The sequence below is a fragment of the Tupaia chinensis genome, unplaced genomic scaffold (genome assembly GCF_000334495.1).
Source record: "Tupaia chinensis unplaced genomic scaffold, TupChi_1.0 Scaffold000225_1, whole genome shotgun sequence".
Classification (NCBI taxonomy): domain Eukaryota; kingdom Metazoa; phylum Chordata; class Mammalia; order Scandentia; family Tupaiidae; genus Tupaia; species Tupaia belangeri.
This window is the reverse complement of record NW_006159700.1, coordinates 5,252,248-5,271,766: the sequence shown is the minus strand read 5'-3', so window position 1 is coordinate 5,271,766 and position 19,519 is coordinate 5,252,248. Positions and strand designations below refer to the sequence as shown.

The window sequence follows — 19,519 nt, the reverse complement described above, 5'->3', positions numbered from 1 at the left end:
TATATATATATATATATATATACACATATCTCAAAAGACTAAACAAAATAAAAAAACTGGTAGAGCAAAAATCAAAGGTGCACCGTGTAATGAAGGTCATATTTGTTGTTGAAGTTGACAATATGGTAATATCCTTGATGTGATTATCACAAATGTATGCATGGTTTAAGAAACTCATATGTGGTACTAATTTACATTCCCATGCTGTGTATGGTAATATCTTTGATTGGACTAACATACAGCATATTCATGCTGAGAAAGTTCATTTTCTATGTTGTAAAGGTATACAGTGATTGACTATAAAAAATTAAAAAATTAAAAAGAAAAATCATATGGTACTCTATAAAAATGTATAACAAAGATTGTAAATAGGAAATTAAAAAATAAACAAAGAATTTTCTTAAAGCCACCAAAAATCCCTTAAATAAAAATAAATAAAATAAAATAAAAAGCTAATTCAGCATGCCTGATGGAGAGAAAAACCAGATTATAGTATATGAGCCATTAAAATTTCTCAACAAGAATCTGTAGTCACCTAGAGAAGACAAATCTGATTTTCCAAAGCAACTAATCAAATGTTAATAGTAATTATTTTTATGGTTTTAATCTTCTTTTAATGTTTTACTGTATTATGCTACTCTACATTTACATTAATACTTTCTATTGATTTTTATGATTTATTTCACAACATTTTGTTAACCTATAGGCTCTAAATTAATACTTCGAATAAATTTTCAGAGAGACTACTGTTTGGTTTATGGATTAGATGAGATATGTATAATATGCCTTGAAATAATCATGCACTAGAATAATGCATTTCAAAGAATCCTTAAAACGAATTCGGAAAGATTTTGTCAGGTTCAGTAACATTGCAGCATCTCAAAATTGCCATGGCCTCCCCGCTCTGATGTAAATACACATAACTACGACTCTCTGGACTGTTTGCTTCCTGCTTGGGTTATGCCCTTTGTGTTTATGTTATCTCACATTGTACAAAGTCATTTTGTGACTAATTTCCAGAGCACTGAGTCACAGTGTGGCTGTTGTTTATCTTTTCTTTCTTTCCCCACATGCACATCTCTTGTCCTTTGTTATTTTAGTAATTCTTTTTATACCAATGAACTTTTTCCATAATTAAATAATTGTTTCATTAGAGTTCTGTGGTAGTGTGCGGATATATTATGTGCTTTCCTTTACTACCAGAAGCAAAGTTATAGTTCCACAACCAATAAGAGCATGACAGTACATCACATAGGTACATAATCTATTGCTTTAATTTGCAAAATTACACAACATACAGCTTTGTTCGTAAGTATTCTTATTTGGTATCTTAGAATGTGAGCTTTGATCTTTGGAGACTGGTAAAATATTTCCTTAGAGAGGCTTCCTAATGCTGGCATAAAATACTTAATTTAGATGACAAGAGTTCTAATGTTTCTGTCTCATTTTAAATATCACCCACTAATGGAAATGAAAGAAGTTTCTTTAAAGAGAAGGCAGATTGTCTCTTGCTTATAGTTCTTTATATGTTACTACTAAAATTTAAAAGTAAACCAAAACTTCTAAAAATTATAATTAACCAGGCATAATTAATAAAGAATCTTAAAACTATAAAAGGCTACATCACATCAACTAAAAGATTTGTTCTTAAAATCATAAATATCGTTTATACATTTGTTTAAGAACGACATGTAAAATACCAAGAACTTAATTTTGCATTGCGGTTTGAGTTTCTTTACAAGGAAGGATTGATTTTTGTTACAGAGGAAGAAATGGTGGTCCTTCTCTGCCCTTCTCTGTCTCTCAGCATCCTACTTAGTCCCCAAGAAAACCGTATAAAAGTTATTCTTTACAGGCTAGACAGTATATTGCCAAGTACTCACGGCTGAAATCTCTGAAGAAAGTTCCTGGAAAGATTTTTTTCAAATCGAAGTTGAGGTTGTTTTGTTTTCCCTTCCAAATATTGGAGAGAGGATTTATCTTCTCTACTTCTTTTAAACAGATCAAGAAACTGGGGAGTGGAGAATACTGAAAGAAATGCAATCTGATCTTACTAGCAGTGAAAGAAGGAGCTAAGAAATTGAGGATTATCCAACCCAAGCTGCTCCTGTGGGAGCAGAGGGAGCCTGAGAGGCTGTCTCAGAGAGCACTGACAGTTGGGAATAGCCCGGTTTCCTGTTAGGTCACTCCAGCTCTGACTCGCTTTAGTCTCATTTTGCCAAACTCTTCGAAAAAGCCTTTTTTTTTTTTTTTTAAATGGAGGAAACAGACAAAGGAAACATCTTACACTAACACTTCTGACATTATCATTTTTGAGTGACCGTTTCTTTTACCTTCCAGGATTCATTTGTATCAGTTAAAAAAATAAAACCTTTTCCCCCCCAGAGTTATGCTTTTTAAAAAAAAATTTACATATTTGTTATTACTTATTAATAAACTAACCACTTTAAATTTGCAATTTGTTTCTTATCTTTTCAAATATTTTTATCCACATTGTCATTATATTTATAAAAAAAAATGTCAGAGCTATTGGAGATTCTACTTAATATTTGTTATTACTTATTAATAAACGAACCACTTTAAATTTGCAATTTGTTTCTTATCTTTTCAAATATTTTTATCCACATTGTCATTATATTTATAAAAAAATAAAAAATGTCAGAGCTATTGGAGGTTCTACTTATTAGAGAGATAATGTAGTATACTGTCTACTGCAGAGTATCAAGTCATGAACCCTTCCTTGGGTTTGCAACTTTGTTCAAGTTATTTTAATTCTGTGTGCCTTTTTTTTTCCCTAAAATAGTAATAATAAAAGTTCTCAGACTGGGGCCAGCAGTTGGCATAGAAGTTAAGGCCCTAGACTCCCATATGGCCCACCATAGTCTGAGTCTTGTACCAGGAGGCTTGAAAATCATGCTGGGCACATGTGCTTGCATGCCCCAAATCCCGAGAGGAGAGTGGAAGAGAAGGCATTGCTGCGTGGTCATTCCCTTGGGTGGTGATTTCTCATTTTTTCTGCTTAGTCTTTCTCGTCTTTCTTCAGCAAGCATATGTCCCCTATGGGGGGATAAATTCTTAGGCTTGAATTAATTTATCCATAAAAAGAACTTAAGGCAGGCCACAGCATGTGGCAAAACTTCATTCAGTATTGAAAATCATTATTTTTGTTGTTTATAATACTATTATTTTGCACAATATGAAAGTAGTTTTAAATGTAACTCAAAGGGCCAACTGGTGGCATGATCCCACGTGGCTTAATATGTGGTTCAAATTCTAGACCCAGCTGCTTGAAAAACATGTCAGATGGGTGCATGTGCCTGCATGCCCAAAAATCCAGAGAGGAAACTAGAGAAGGGATTGTGTTGTGATCATCCCCTCTGGGGAGTGAATTCTCACTTTCTCTATGTGTGGGTGGTTGTGGGTGTGTCTTTCTCTGGTAAGAATTCACACCCTATAGCCAAAAAATAAAAAAAATAATGACTCAGACTTGCTCTGCTGTAGGCACCTTTTATTTAAGTTAACCCTTAATATTTCTATAGTAGCACTATCATCATAGGAAACTAAGATCACTAGATATTTAACAATATGCCAAAATTTATTTTACCATAAAGTAGAATCATATATCAGAAAATTCATCAATTTTTTGTTTTCTCTATCTCAGATTCTTTTTGTGCCTTTAAATTCTCTTGCTTCTTTTATTTGACCTCTATGTAAAGGGTACCTTTACTTCTTGTGTGTTTTTAATATGTGCTGAATAATTATTTAATACCAACAAGTAAATTGTCTTATTTAATTATTATGAGTAGTTTATGAAGGTGCTCTCTAAGAAGTTCTAAGAAGATTGAATTCAGTGTGTGGAGCTGTGATTTAAACTGCACAATCTGACTGCAGAACACAGACACCTAAATCCTTTGCTATGCTTTTTTCTTATTCATATTCTGGATTTCATACATGTTTACAATTTATCCCCTTATTACCTCATGCCCTGCCAATCAAACACATTCAAGGTTCCCATCTCCCACAGACTGTTGAGAACAGTAGCCTGTTCTTTGTAGTACAATGGTCATTGATTAAATGGTTGGCCAAACTATAGTTTGGGTAGAGGTAAGCTCAGCCAATCAGATTTCCTTTCTTAGAAATATAAACTGAGGAGACCAGCAGGTAGAGTGGTGGTTAAGGTACGCACTCTCACATGCAGTTCAAGTCCTATACTTGACAGCTTGAAAATCATGCCAAGCATGTGTGTGTGTGTGTGTGTGTGTGTGTGTGTGCGTGCCTAGAATCCCAAGAGGAGAGTGGAGGAGAAGGGATTGCAGTATCTCCTCTGGAGAGGTGATTTCTCACTTTCTCTCTCTGGTAAACACACATGCCCTAGAGCAAAAACATTTAAAAAGTAAATAAATATGAATTCAAACATGAGCTTTGAGTAAATATTAAAGTCAATGTAAACTATCAAGTCAATGTAAGACTTTTTTTTAAATGTTTTTGCTCTAGGGCATGTGTGTTTACCAGAGAGAGAAAGTGAGAAATCACCTCTCCAGAGGAGATACTGCAATCCCTTCTCCTCTTTTCTCCTCTACAGATTTTGTGCATGCAAACACACTCACGGGGTGTGAGTTCCAAATGACTGGGTCTGGAACTTGAACCCTGGTCAGCCATGTGGGAGTCTAACAATGTAACCATTATGCCATCTGCTGGTCCCTTGTCAATATATGACTCTTAATTAAAACATCAAATGTAAACTGAACTGGCAATCGCAATTGTAAGCTGATTGTGTAGAGAAAGCTAGTTGAGAGACTATGACAAAGAATAAATGAAAGAGAAGATGTAACTTCTGAGAGAGATCTAGGAATATAATGACTGCATAATGAAGAGAAGTAAGTAATAAGTACACCATAAGATACCTGAGCTCCTTAGTAACGGTCCTTCCCCAGGCTTCCTTCAACTTATTCTAAGTACTCAAGAATAAGCCTGGTTCTGTCTTAAAGTCACTTAAGAAATCTCACTTCCTCTCTCCCCTATTTATTTATTTATTTATTTATTTATTTATTTTTCTTGTTGGTAGAGGGCATAGGTGCTTGCCAGAAAAGACAGAAAGGTAGAGAAAGAGGGAGAGGAAAAAGCACCCACATGATGAATACATGCCACATACATTCTTCCATCTCTCTCTTTTGGAATTTTTGAGCATGCATACATACATGCCTGGCATGTTTCTCAAGCTGTTGGGTCTAGGACTTGAATTCAGTGTTTGACCATGGGGGATCTGGCTGTCTTAACCACTAAACAAGCCATTCCACCTAAAATCTCTTTCTCTCTCTCTTTTTTATTTATTTTATTTTTTTTTTCCTTTAATCGTAAGGAAACAGGTTCCCTGATGAGGGAGAAAAAAAGGAGAGCAGAGTAGCTTTCCCAGGGTGTCACCATACTGCAATTGCTCTTCAGTACCTTGAATCTTGAGTGGTTGTACACAATTTCCAGCCAATTCCAGCTTGATCATGCTAGAGATTGGAATAGTAGCTGCCATGTGGGTTCAGGCTTCTCTGGAGCAGCGCCGTAGATTTCCATGCAGCTGGCTCAAGAAATCTGTTTCTGATATTAATAACCCTATCTGAGAGTCACAGTTAACCTGAAGTTATTTTTCCAAAGATCATTGATTTTGTATTTAAGCTGTACTTGAAATCATAGAAACTTTCCATTATTTTGTTTTCCTGTAATTATATAATCATGGGTATTCTGATGTTAAAATACTATTGAAACAGGCTGTGCTATATATTAATTAAGGATGGTAGACTCACTTTTTTTCCTTTATGAGAGTTGTGTGACATTATTTTTATGGTTTTATTGCTAATTTGCCACTTCATTGTGTATAACTCTGTCTGAATAACTGGATAAAATAAATTTCCTAGCTATTTGACTATATGCCATAATTTCTTAGACTTCTCTAGATATAACCAGTATCTGAATATTCTTAGTGCTACATACTCTCCTCTTTATTCTTTACTATTTTCTATTATTTTTTCTCCCTAACTTCTATGATTTAAATAACATTCTAGGTCTTAATAGAGCTTATATATTTCTTGACCAACATATAAAAATATCCTTTTGTCAAAATTGACTTGTCTTGTATATCATGAAACATTTTCTAATTTTATCTTCTAAGAATACTATTAAAATATATCTAATGTTTCAACACATTTAGATAACCCTGTATGTTTGATATGAAATATGAAAGAAAGTTAGTTTCTTGTCAGCATTATAAGAAGAGTATATGTTGTAGGATAGAGAGCACCAACATTAGAAAGGACTTTATACCTTCAAATTGACATAAGTTTTGATAAATATTCAACACAAAATAACATTTTATTACATCAAAAATTTATTTCATGCATTTTCATCTACTTTGAAGTGTGTAAAAAATAGACAGATATTTGACTTTTTCATATTTTAACAAATTACTTTTCACACAGTGTGACTGTAAGGATGTTTAACTGGATTGGGTAAGAACTGAGTCTTTGAGCTTCACTCTCCGACTCAGTCTTCATCTTTATATCCAAAATACAAGCTATATGCCATTGCAGTTCACTTCTCCTGAAAGTGAATTTCTGAAAATTGATCAACAAATGGAAACAATGTACATTTTCATATATCTTATGTAAAAGAGAATGATATCTGTGCTTTATCAGATGGTATTAATTGAAACTGTGTAATAGATAAGCCATATGCAAACATGGATGCAGAAGTGTCTCCGTATTTATTTCATCATTAATCAAATTATTTTAGCTCACAATCTCTTACCTTTGCTGATGTGGAGAATGCAAATTGACCATTCTGAATAATTTACTTCTAATTAAATTATCTGTTATAATTTGGCCACTATCAGGTAAATTTGAACAAATTGGATAATTCCAGTTCTTATTCTTCCCCTTCTATTTAGGGCACCTGGACCTTTCGTAGGGTTTGAAGAGGACCTCAGGTCCATTTCCTGCCCTCTGTCTTTTTTTTTTTTTTTTTTTTTTTGGAGAGGTTTTTCGCTATAGGGCGCGTGTGCTCGCCAGACAGAAAGAGACATAGAGACAGAAAGTGAGAAATCACCCCCCAGGGGGGATGGTCACGCTGCAATCCCTTCTCCTCCATTCTCCTCTCGGGATCTTGGGCATGTACACACACGCTCGATGTGAGTTTTAAGCCACCTGGTCCGGGACTTGAACCGCGGTCGACTACGTGGGAGTCCAGCAACATAGCCAGCTAACTGCTGGTTCCCTCTGCCCTCTGTCTTAACTGCCCTCTGTTGAGAAGGCTCATTCATCATGACTGAGTCCATTACAGTTTGGCCAAGATTTTGAATTAAAAATATGTTGTCACTTCAGATAGTAGGTTTATTATTTTTGGCCTCAGCCTTCAAGAATATCTTCTCTCTTATGGGTCAAAACATCCACTCAAGAATTAGCTAGTGGTGTGGGGTTAAGGAGGCTGAATCTACATGTCCTACAAGCAGTTCCAATCCCAGACCTGGTGAATTGAAAAAAATCCTGTGAGGAGAATGGAGAATAAGGAATTGGGGCATTCTCTCCACCCTTGCCTGCCCTGCCTGACCCTGGAGGTGCTTTCTAAACTCCACACTTCTAATCCCCACACCCCACCCCAACTCCAGTGAGTTCATATGCCTTGTGGCAAATGTAAAAATAAATAAAATCTACTCAACAAGTCACATAAAGCCTCTGTATTTTCCTCTGAGCTTTATCTGTTGAGAGCAAAGGGAAAGGACAAAAGGAAATAGAAAAATGTGTCATGTAGCAATAAATCAAAATATTACAAGTTACAGTCAAATTGTCTCATTTTTAGTCAAATTTAATATCATATTCATTTTAACAAGAGTTGACATATCTAATATTATGTGAGTTTGAAGTCAGAGTATCTGCATGATTAATCTATTTTCAGAGAGGCTTTTTTTTAACCAATAAGTATTCAGTTTTCTTAATTTTTTTTACACTTGGGCAGTTTTCTTAATTTTTAAACAAAAATTAAAAAAAATTCCACCTCATAGGGAGGTAGGAATAATTAGATATATGTCAGGGAGAGGGAGAATATTTATCATTTTTTCCTACTCCTCTCTTGGTAAATGATAATTTTTATTCAAATATATTTGCTACCCCTCCCACCACTAATCCCTCCATGGAAACCAATGAGAAGACTATATTTTTATTTCCACTAGAATTGGATTTTGCTACATTTCTAGCTTTGGCAAATAGAATGAACTGGATAAAACTATATATATATATATACACACACACACACACACACACATACAAAGACACACACACATATATAAAAGATCATGCACACACACACACATATAAAAGCTCACGCACACACACACACACACACACATATAAAAGCTGAGTTGAATTTTTATGAGCTTTATGGAAAGTTTATGAGTTTTACGGTCTATAATTTTTTTTTTCCTATTTCCTCTGCTGGATGATTGTTATGTGTGAGATAAGGGCTACTCTTTCAAACTGATCACTATGAAGAGGAAATAGAGTCCTCGCATAGATGCCCCACTAGATTTTAATTTCAAGTGAACCCTGCATTGGCAAAAGCTCTGTGGATTTAGGAGTTGTTTGCTATCAATCATAACTTAGAAACGAATAATACAGTCCTTACCTCTGTACTTTCTTGTCTTTAATATGCTATGTTGGCTGTACCTATAATCTGGTATTGTGCAACTCTGGACAACTGGGATAAACTGGACTGCTAGAGGCCCTGTCTTTCTTGCCCCAATGTCTCATCTTCTTTCAACATACTTTGTTGCAGGATATGAAGTAATTTGGGGAGAAAGCTTTCTGCAATTTTAATTATGATAAGTAGCAAATTTTAACCATGAACTAAACAATAAAATAAAATCACAATCAATTTGAAATACATTGTAGATTGAAATAAATTCTTGTTAAGAAATGTAGTATTAATAACAGTGTTTTTAGGAATTGTGGTCACAATTAAGCTGATTTCATCTATAGAAAAAATCCTATCTTTTCAAATTAGGTTGCATTTTCACACAAATACCAAACTACACACACATAGACACTTGAGTATCAAAATCATTATATAAGCTTTGTTCAATCTAGTCCACATTTGACTAATAACATATTTCTCCTAAGTTTAAAATGCAAATGGCTTTTGAGAAGTGGCTGTAACATGTAGGACCACAAGCCCTAGGTATGGTTTGGGGGTTAATAGTCCTCACAGGAGATCTGTCAGTGAAGTCTTAGTTATAACTTGTTGCAAGTAAAAATCTTGGTCAAACTGTTTTTTTCTTTTGTGTGTGTGTGTGTCAGACAAAGCATATTAACTAGGAAAATAGAGAAGGTTTATCTTTACAAAATCTGTATTTAGGCGTTGCATTTCATGGTAAAATAGTGCCACTTGTAGTCATAAAAAAAACTTTTTTTTCACACAGAAAGAAACTTGAATTATTTCTTTTTTTAAAAAAAGTCAGATGTTTCATTATATGTCATGGTGCAATTACTTAGAACCTTCACTTTTGTTAATGTGGTTTCTTCTTAATCTTAGTTTCTCCAACTCCTTATGTGAGAACCTAGTAAGTTTATCCATATCTCTAGAATAAGAGTCGAGAGTTGCTCTGATTTCTTTGCTTCTTATTGGCAAATAACGGGATGCTTGTATATTTATCTCTGAGAAACAAGTCACGTGCAAGTTACATGCCTTTTGAAAAAGTATCACAGAATCACAGGTCAAAATTATTGATACAAATTGTCTAGCACAAAAGGAAAGTAACATTCCCATGCATATTGCATTTCTTTGCTCCCATCTCAGACCAAATAATAAGAGAGCAATTGCCAAAGTAGAGTGTTCCAAAGAGTGAGACAAAATCTGTTATTTAAAGCAAACACACTTCGACACCTTATGAAATAAAAACAATGGTCCAAAAATGAAAATGAGCCGAAGTATTTAACTTTAGGAAGATCAAGCTGAGAGGGTAAGGATAGCATATTATATCATATTTTATAGTGTCTAGAGGACTTTGACTTGGAAGAGAGAGTAAATATAATTTATTTTGCTTCACAGAGAATTAGATGAGTGAAAATATTGGAAACACAGATTTAGCTTAAAATCAGGATAACTGTCCTACAAATTATAGTTTGTAAGGATTTAATGAGCTCCTTTAACAGGAGTGTGCCCATTCCTGGAAGGGACAAAGGAAAGCAAGGGTATGTGAAAACTGCTCAGAAGATATCCTGACACTGAATGAGGTAACTGGAATTAAACATCTGGAGAATTACATTTGATATTCAAAATCCTTTGAGTTTTTTGAAAATTGCTTTATCAGTATTAAAGCTAGTGTTCTCATAGTTGCCATCATCATCACTTGAGTTCTTCAAGACTCATCTGCACATCTTGCCTCCTACACGTGTTGCCCTCATAAGCCACCACCATGGTGAAGCTCACTGAGGCTGATAAAATTTAAGGTGACTTCCTAATATGGTCTTTCCCCAACAAGAGGTAGAAGAAGACAGTGAACATAAGTCAGAGTTGATGATAGCAGTGGAAAAGAGGTCATCATCCCTCAGAAAAAAAGGCAAGGCTACCACAAATCCAGCGAAGAAGATGGTAGTTTCCCCAATGAAAAAGTCTGCAGTTTCCACATCTGCCAAGAAGATAGCTGTCACCCCTGGTAAAAAGGCAAGTGCCACGCTAGCCAACAAGGCAGTTATATCAGTGAAAGCGATTGCAACACCTGACAAGAAGGGAGCCACACCAGACAAAGCATTGGTCACAACCCCTCATAAGTGGGGAGCTGCCACTCCAGCCAAGGGAGCAAAGAAAGGCAAGAATGCCAAGAAGGATGGCAGCAATGAAGACAAAGAGGATGATAGCGAGAAAGATAATGAGGATGAAGGTAAAGATGAAGATGAATTTGAGCCAGCAGTAATGAAAGCAGCAGGCCACTGCCCTGCCTCAGAAATTGAGGATAAAGATGAAGACCATGAGGATGAAGAAGATGAAACTGAAGAAGAAACTCTGGAGACCACACCAGTGAAAGGAAAGATAATTCTTACAGAAACTGTTTCTTTGAAAACCAAGAGTATGGCTGAGGATGAAGACAAAGAAAAGGAGGATGATGAGGAGGAGGATAAGGAGGAATATAATGAGGATGAGGAATTCGAAGAAAAAGTGAAACCTGTCAAAAAGAAGCACCTGGAGAACTATAAGAAGTTAATGACCAAACAGAAAGCTCTTGGAGTCAAGAAAAAGAAGGTAGAAATAACAGTACCAACATATTTAAATTTTTTGGTGTGTGTTGGAAACCTAAACAATAGCAAATCTATTATCTATTTCTGAATTAAAAATTGGTATTAGTGATGTTCTTGCTAAAAATGATCTTGCCGTTGTGGATGTCAGAATTGGCACTTCTAGGGAGTTTGGCTATGTCAACTGTGAACTTGTTGAAGAGCTGAAAAAAGCTTGGAATTCATGGATTTAAAAGTCTTTGGAAATAATATTATTAAACTAGAGAAACCAAAAGGATAAGACAATAAGAAAGATGAAGATGCATGAACACTTTTGAACAAAATCTCCTATTCAAAAATCACTCAAGATGAAATAAAAGAAGTATTTGAAGATCAGAATATTCAGCAAAGACTGGAAAAGTAAAGCATTGTTTATATTGAATTTGAGACAGAAACTGATATAAATGAAAACTTTGGAAGAAAAGCAGGGAACAGAGATTGATGAGCTATCAATTTTCCTGTATTTCACTGGAGAGAAGTGAGTCAAAATCTGATTTTAAGAAACCTCACCCAGCAAACAACAAAAAAGAGACTCATGAGGATTTATTTCAGAAGGCAAGTTTTATCTAAGTGTCTCAGAACCAAACGGGCAAATCTAAAAGGTATGCATGTGTAGAACTTGCGTCATTAGAAGATGCTGAAGATGCCTTAAATTCCTGTAATAAAGGAGAAATTAAAGGCAGAGCAATTGGGCTGGAGTTGTAAGAACCCCAGGGTCACCTAATTTATAAAGTCAGTCCTTCATAACTGTTTGCCAAAGGTCTGTCTAAAGACACCACCAAAGAGGAATCTTTTAGTGGCTGTATTGGTTCAAGGACAGTCACTGACAGGAAAACCAGGATCTTCCAAAAAGTTTGGTATTGTAGACATAAATAGTAAGGAAGATACCAAATCCACCAAGGAGGCTATAGAAGATGATAAAATTGATGGAAACAAAGTTACCTTGGACTAAGACAAGGCTAAGGGTGAAGGTGGCTTTAGGGGTCATAGTGGATGTTGAGATGATAGCAGAGAAGAACCAAGTGGATTTTGTGGCAGAGGCTTTGGAGGGTGAGGTTGCTTCCGACATAAAAAAGAGGAGTAGGAGACAATAAGCCACTAGGAAAGAAGACAGAGTTTGAATAGCTGCTTCTGTTTCTCTTTCATTTGAAAAGAAAGAACTCTAGGACTTCTATTCTCTGTGATTAATGACAGAGTCTTTCAAGGACATTCCAGGACAATGTGTGGTCTTGTGGTCTACTGGAAAAGTCCATAGTTATCACATTTCAAGGAAAATACTTTTGGTGGTTTTGACTGGGTATTCATATAAGATTTTTAAAGAGATAAGTAATAGAGCTAACCCTTATTTGTAAGTTTTGAATATATATTATTTCATCTCATACACAAAACTGTTGTTTCCTTACAAATAGGTTTTTGTTGTTTTTGTTTTTTTTCTTTCCTTTTTTCTTTTTTTTGGGGGTGAGGATTGTAAAGGAAAGCTGAATGTTTTATCATGATTTTTTGCTTCGAAGTCTTTAGTACAAATTTTAAAAGTCCCAAACGATGAAAAGTAAAATCGTTGGAATAATGTAGCTACATATAGATAAACAACACAAACAACAAATGTGATAAGTTAGTGTATATTGATTATTTATTGAGCACCAGACTTTATTCTAAGTACTTTATATATTAAAAAGTCATTCAAGGCACAGCAGGTAGTGTAGTGGTTAAAGGTGCTGGACTCTCATGTGGCTAACCATGGTTTGAGTCCCAGACCAGTGGCTTGAAACTCATGCCAGGAACTTAATACATATGCATGTGCTCCCAAGACCATACTGACTGGAGAACGGAGGCAAAGGTATTGTGGTGTGGCCATCCTCTGGGGAGCGGTGGTGGTAATTTCTCACTTCTGTCTCTCTGGTGAGTGCATGCACCCTATAGGAAAAAATCTCTCCCCAGAGTAAGATTATTCAGGGTCAGCAGGTAGTGTGGTGATTAAGGTGCTAATCTCCCAAATGGCAGGTCATGGTTTGAGTCCAATACCCAGTGGCTCGAAAAAATCACTTCAGGCACATGTGCATAGGTGCCCAAAATCCTAAGAAGAGAATGAAGGGGATATGATTATGGGGAGCCATGTTTCACTTTCCCTCTCTCTGTCTCTCTCTGTGCGGTGCACATAACCTATGGCAAAACCTAAAATGAATAAATTAATTAATGAATTAAATTATCATGGAAGTATTGTTATTTATCCACTTAGAGATGAAAATAAATGATTAAGTGACTTGTGTAGGTTTAAAGAGCTAGCTAGTTATTAGCCAAGTGGAATTTGAATTCACATAGTTTGGATTCTGTGCATACAGCCCTAACTACTACACCACACCACTTTCCTATGTTAGAAGTTTGTTACCTTTATGTATTTCCATGGTCATAATTAATAGTAATTACATTATATAGTGAAATAAAAATAAAATCCCTAAAGACACATATAATAATTTTCTCATTATGTGTAATTTATAACCCAAAAAAACAGCCAGTAGATATTTAGTGATGTTAAGCACAATACTTCTGTAAAAATTAAAAATTTAAAATAATTTAAAAAGAAGTCAATGTGGAATGGATAAATACGTTGTGGAATAATCATTTCATAGATTAGCACTTAGATGAAATAAATACACTAGTCACTTAGGAATATGTATAAACAAAGCCACAAATAAAAAATAAATCAGTAAGTAAAGCAGAAAAAAAATCAAGAACATGTCATTTATGTAGATTCAGAAACAGACAAAAAACAATACTATATGATATATATGCAGTAAAAGGACACATACTTCTGTTAGTTGGTTGCTGAAAAAGGAAGGAAGAGGAATGTAGCTGGGAAATGTTCCATAGAATAGTGGAATCTTCAATTGTATGTGTAATATTATGTATCTTTTAACATAAAAAAACTAAGTAGCATTGTATATTATTTAAAATACCATATAAGTTTTTATATATAAAATATGTGATAAATATGATAAAAAGATTAATATTGATTAGTGACTGAAAATCAAGGTTCTGTTGGGGATGTTCTACTTCTTCCTCTCCCTGTCTTACTCATGAAAGAAATAGATAAATAAACCTAAAAAGTAAATAAATAAAGTAGATTATATAATAGCAGAAAACATAAAAATAGAGAACATTTTTATCGTTCATTTTTCCCAAAATATTTAGTTAAAAAAATTCTCAAATCTGCTTAAATAAAAGCAAAATTGTGTTTTGTTTGTTATCAAAGTGATCGTAACATAAAAAAGAATTAAGTCCTTGAAATATTATTTTATTTGATCATTTTTTACAAGAGCATAAAAAGCATATATATATATATATGCAGATATTCTTTTACTTTTATAAAATGTTGTTGTATTGATATCTTATAATGTAGCCTTTAAAGTCAAAATGCATCAAAAACACCAATGTCTCCTCCAGTTAGCTACTCTAGAAATGATAGTCAATAGGATGCTAATGTATTAACTGTGTGGAACTAAAAACACTCCTCTTCTAAATGTCCTGATTTTTTTTTTTCCATGAGCCTTTCCCACAAAGTGGGTGGCCATTCTTGGCAACATGAGTGAATTTTAACATAAAGTTCTTTTGGCCGCTTGTACCAGGCATGCATGGCAACAAATGCGCCGTGCCTTCAGAATTTCACTTAGAGAAGGCTTTTTTTTTCCTCCTCCATTTTCTTTTTCTCTTGAAGAAAGCAAACAGACTTAATTGTACTAGGGCAACTTTTTTTTTTTTTTAATAGACAGAAACACCAACTCTTTTGAATGAATTGCAAAACCAAATAAATTAAAAGCTATGAGAGCACCCTCAGTACGTAATCTTAATAAATCAAGTATAAATCCTGGAACAAATATTTTGTGGCACAAGAAAAAGCGCACATGAGGAATTTAGTATTACCTCTTTTGCATGTTTTTTTTTTCTTCTTTTGTCAGAAATGTATGTGGGTTAGAAATGTCAAGCAGACAAAGTCTCTTGTTTCTTCCGGTTTCTCCTCAGGTCAGTGTGGAAGAAAGATACAAATGACAAAAAGCAAACAAACCAAAACCAAACAAACAGTAACAACAACAACCAAAAAAACAAGACACAGCTTTTTTGCCCAGATTACTTTTTCATTCGTTCTAGGAAATTTCTTAAGAGAGGGAAAAGTCCTGATGGAAAGGTTAGTTTCCTGTGAGAATGTGATAAGAATTGGAAAAGGGCTCAACCATTTGCCAGTCTTTCATTGCAGTATCCGCCATAAGTAAAGAAGAAGTGCATTGACCTGCTCACTGCATTCTCCTTAAGTTCAAGTTTTGATAGCAGTAGTGTTTTATTTAACACAGAATCATAAAACCAGTATGTACAAAAACTACTGTGTTATTTTGAAATTTTAACTAAATTAGCTTATTCTATTACATTCTTGACAGGATCAGTTTAGATACACAAAATCTTGGGTGGGCAAACTGAAAAATTCACAGCACCTCTCCTGAAGATTGGCTACTGCTGAGCCTACCCTGGTTTCAGTATCTACTCTCTTCAGGATGCCTGCCTGGGAGACCCTCTTCGAAGTTCAAATCTCAAAGTACAATGGATAGGGTAATCTGTGCTTTTTATGGTTTTCTTCTCAGGACTCTGCTTGCTTTTGCATTACAATGCTATGTCTTAGAGTTCATACTGTTTAACAACTTTTGTTTTATTCCTTAATCTTTTGGACTTTAATTGTTTTGCTTCTATTTGTTTACTATCTTTTTAATTGCTTTTAGGCTTTGCAGTTTATAGGCCTTTTAATTATTTTGTAACTCTCATTCTTAATCATTCTTCGAATTTATATTATTTGTATACCATTAAAAGCTGTTTATTGCATCCATAGTATTTTATTTTTAGTTTTATTAGTTTCAGTGTTGTATTATCTCTCATTTTTATAACGTCTGTGTTAAGGTTTATATTGGCACTGAATTAATGTATACATGGGGTACTCATGTGTGTGAATATAGCATGGCATAAACCAGGAAAATTAGGTATTTATTTCCTTCTAGTTGACACAGTGGCAAGTCTTCAATCCTCTTAAAATTGGCTAATGTTCCCTTAGGCAAAATGTTACTCAATGACTCTGAGATCATCACACTGAATAATTTGATATGTCATCAGACAAAAGCTGTTTCCAAGTCTAGGCTTATCTGTCTTTCACAAAAGACTGGGAAAAGGCAAAATGATAAGCCTATCTTTTCACACCACCAACTATGTCATTCTGAATATTCCAGAAAAATAGTACATAAACATAGGTAAATCTTATTCCAAACGTCACTACCAGTGTATTCTTAAATTGATTTACACTTCTTTATGGATTTAATCAGAAGGATAAATAGTTATATTATAGATTATTTCTGTTGACCAGGAATGCTAATGGAAGTTTGGCCTCATGGAGACTCACCATTATGTCTAAATCCTGTTATTTTAGTACTGTAGGCATGGAACTACCTCCTTGATATATCCTGGTCTAAGAGAGCCTGGCTAATTAGCTGATGTGATCTTGCCAAAAATTTCAGAGCACACAAGATCAGCCAATCATCTTTATTCTCTCTTTGATTATAACCTCAGCACTTCACAATAGATCAATTGAATTCAGTGAGGACCAGTGCCTAGACTCTTTGCTCATTTCCTTAGTTAAGAACAGTAATTCATTTTTGGAAGGTTTTGGTTTCTGTAAAACTGGTGATTGTGTAACTGACATGGATTTATGATAAGTAATCCAATTTCTTGGCCTTCTCAGCAGTTACATTGTATGTTTGCCCCAGATTTATCACATTGCCACTTTGGGACAGATAATTCCTTGTTGCAGTTGGCTGTCCTCTGCATTGCAGGCTGTTTAGGAGCATGGCTACCATACACGGCAACTGCAACTAAAACATCTCCAGAGATTGCCCAATGTCTCCTGGAGGACAAAAATCTTCCCCATTGAGAACCATTGCTTTCTGCAGAATTCAAGTGGGGTAACCAAATTGACATGAGGATTCTGCCTGACTTCCTGATCCCGTGCTGACTGCATCTCCCACGTTCTTCCTTGGAAGCAGTTCTGAAATTCCCTTACGTGAGCGTTGGGGATTTCAGGCAGTTTCTGAGAAAATTTATTTGGGTATGGGATGTGGTCATTCTTTTTTTATTGACTATTATTTCAAATAAAATATCAGTAAAATAAAATGTCCAATTAATTAAAGTATCTCTTAATTATACAAAATGAGCTAAGTATAGAGAAAAGAAAACTCAAATAACATATATTACTTATATGTACAACCCAAACATAAGCACTATTATTCAATATATTCTTGATCATGGGTAACCCTAAAAAGAGTTATATTTCTTTTATTTTTTTTTCTAATTGTATCATTTGTGTCTGTGTGGTCATTTTTAACCACTTATCTTTTTTATGTTATGTACTCTTCTAATACACTAGTTTTTTTTTATTTTTTTGAGAGCTTTTCACTATAGGGCGCGTGCGCTCGCCAGAAAGACAGAGAGATAGAGACAGAAAGCGAGAAATCACCCCCCAGGGGGGATGGCCATGCCGCAATCCCTTCTCCTCCGTTCTCCTCCTGGGATTTTGGGCACACATGCACACGCGCACAGTGTGAGTTTTAATCCGCCGGGTCCGGGACGCGAACTGCGGTCGACTATGTGGGAGTCCAGCAACATAGCCATTACGCTAACTGCTGGTCCCCAATACACTATTTTTGATAATTCTACATTATTTTATTGTAAATATACTTTATTATTTAGTAAACCAACATTTTGTTGTTAGAAAGCTGTATCTTTTAGCTGATTGTAAAACATTTGACTTCCATCGACAATATATTCTAGAAAGGCTGTAGTCTCTGTTACGGCATTATTGTTAATTTTATATTTTATTTCAAAAGAAACTACATCAGCTCCACTTCATGAAGTCAAACAGGTTGTTTCCACTGATCCAAGGACTTCTATACTTCATTATGTACATGGCTATATCTTCCAGTAGTACTTTGATACTAGTAGAAGATTGATCTCCCAGAGATTAGGATTCTTCTCCTGGAACATGACAGGACAGAATTTAAAAGAATAGAGTTGTTTGGGCCAGTAGGTGGCATGGTGGTTAAAGTGCTGGACTACCACATGGTTGACTGCTGCTTAAATCCTGGACTTAGTAGCCTGAAAATCACTCCAAGCATGTGTACATGTGTGCCTGAAATCTCAGGAGGAGAATGGAGGAGAGGAGATTGTGGTGTGGTCATCCTCTCCCTGTCTCTCTGGCAAGCACACATGCCCTATGGCAAAAATATTGAGGGGAAAAAAAGAAGAAGAAAGATGCTTATCAGATACTATTCATTCTGGGCTATTATAATATCAACAAAAAATTATACAGAGAGTAAGGGGCCAGCCAGTGGCATGGATAGGGTGGCTGGATCCTACATGGCTTATGTGGTTTGAATCTTAGTCTTTATGGTTTGAAAAACATGCCAGCCATGTGTTCATGTGTGCCCAAAATCGGGAAAGGAGAAATGGAGATTAAATTACAGCATGACCATTCCACATGGGAGTGATGCTTTTTCATTTTTCCTCTCTCTTTCTCTCTTTGGAGAGGGCATGCCCCCTAGCAAAGTTTTTAAAAAAAGAAGAAGAAGAAGAAGAAAAAGGAGGAGGAGGAGGAGGAGGAGGAGGAGGAGGAGGAAAAGAAAAAAAAGAACAACAAGAAGAAAAGAACAAGAAAAGAAAAAGGAGAAGAAGAAAAGAAGAAGAAGGAAACAGAATAGGTTTAGCTGAGTACTGAGGAGAGGAGAAAATGTGCCAGAATTTGGTGTGTTTTTCTAAAAATAAGACTTGGAGAAGACTACAAGTTCATCTGAGTGAGGGTAAGATGAAGTGCTATATAAAATATGTACAAAAGTACATTATAATGTATCTATATCATATTTGAGTTCAAAGGTAATATTAATGGTCATAAAATTTTAAAAAATATTTTAAATAATGCCAGATCATAGGCCAAAAATACTCACTTTGTATTTTTGAAATATTTATTTTTTTCTATTTATTAAATATACATTTATGTTTTCACTAATCTTTTCTAAGAGGAACTATAAAAAACATAATTAGCCAGTGTCATTTGTAACTCAGAAGAAAAATAGCTCCCAAATATAGTGGTTTTATAATTATCTATCTCCTTTTGTCTAATGATACTAGAC

The 19,519-nt window shown here is 34.9% G+C and overlaps 1 protein-coding gene and 1 pseudogene across 2 annotated transcripts in view; one reads left to right on the top strand and one right to left on the bottom strand.

Annotated features, from left to right (window-relative positions):
• The window catches only part of TFPI (tissue factor pathway inhibitor), a 95,433-nt gene extending 93,268 nt beyond the window's left edge, over window positions 1-2,165 (bottom strand). For both annotated transcript variants that reach the window (XM_006147847.3, XM_014587592.2), the window contains exon 1: window positions 1,884-2,165. The gene's annotated coding sequence lies outside the window, so the exon portion shown is untranslated. The remainder of the gene's footprint in view (window positions 1-1,883) is intronic.
• Window positions 2,166-10,500: 8,335 nt separating this feature from the next.
• Window positions 10,501-12,309, top strand: LOC102468006 (nucleolin-like; annotated as a pseudogene).
• The last annotated feature ends 7,210 nt before the right edge of the window (window positions 12,310-19,519 follow it).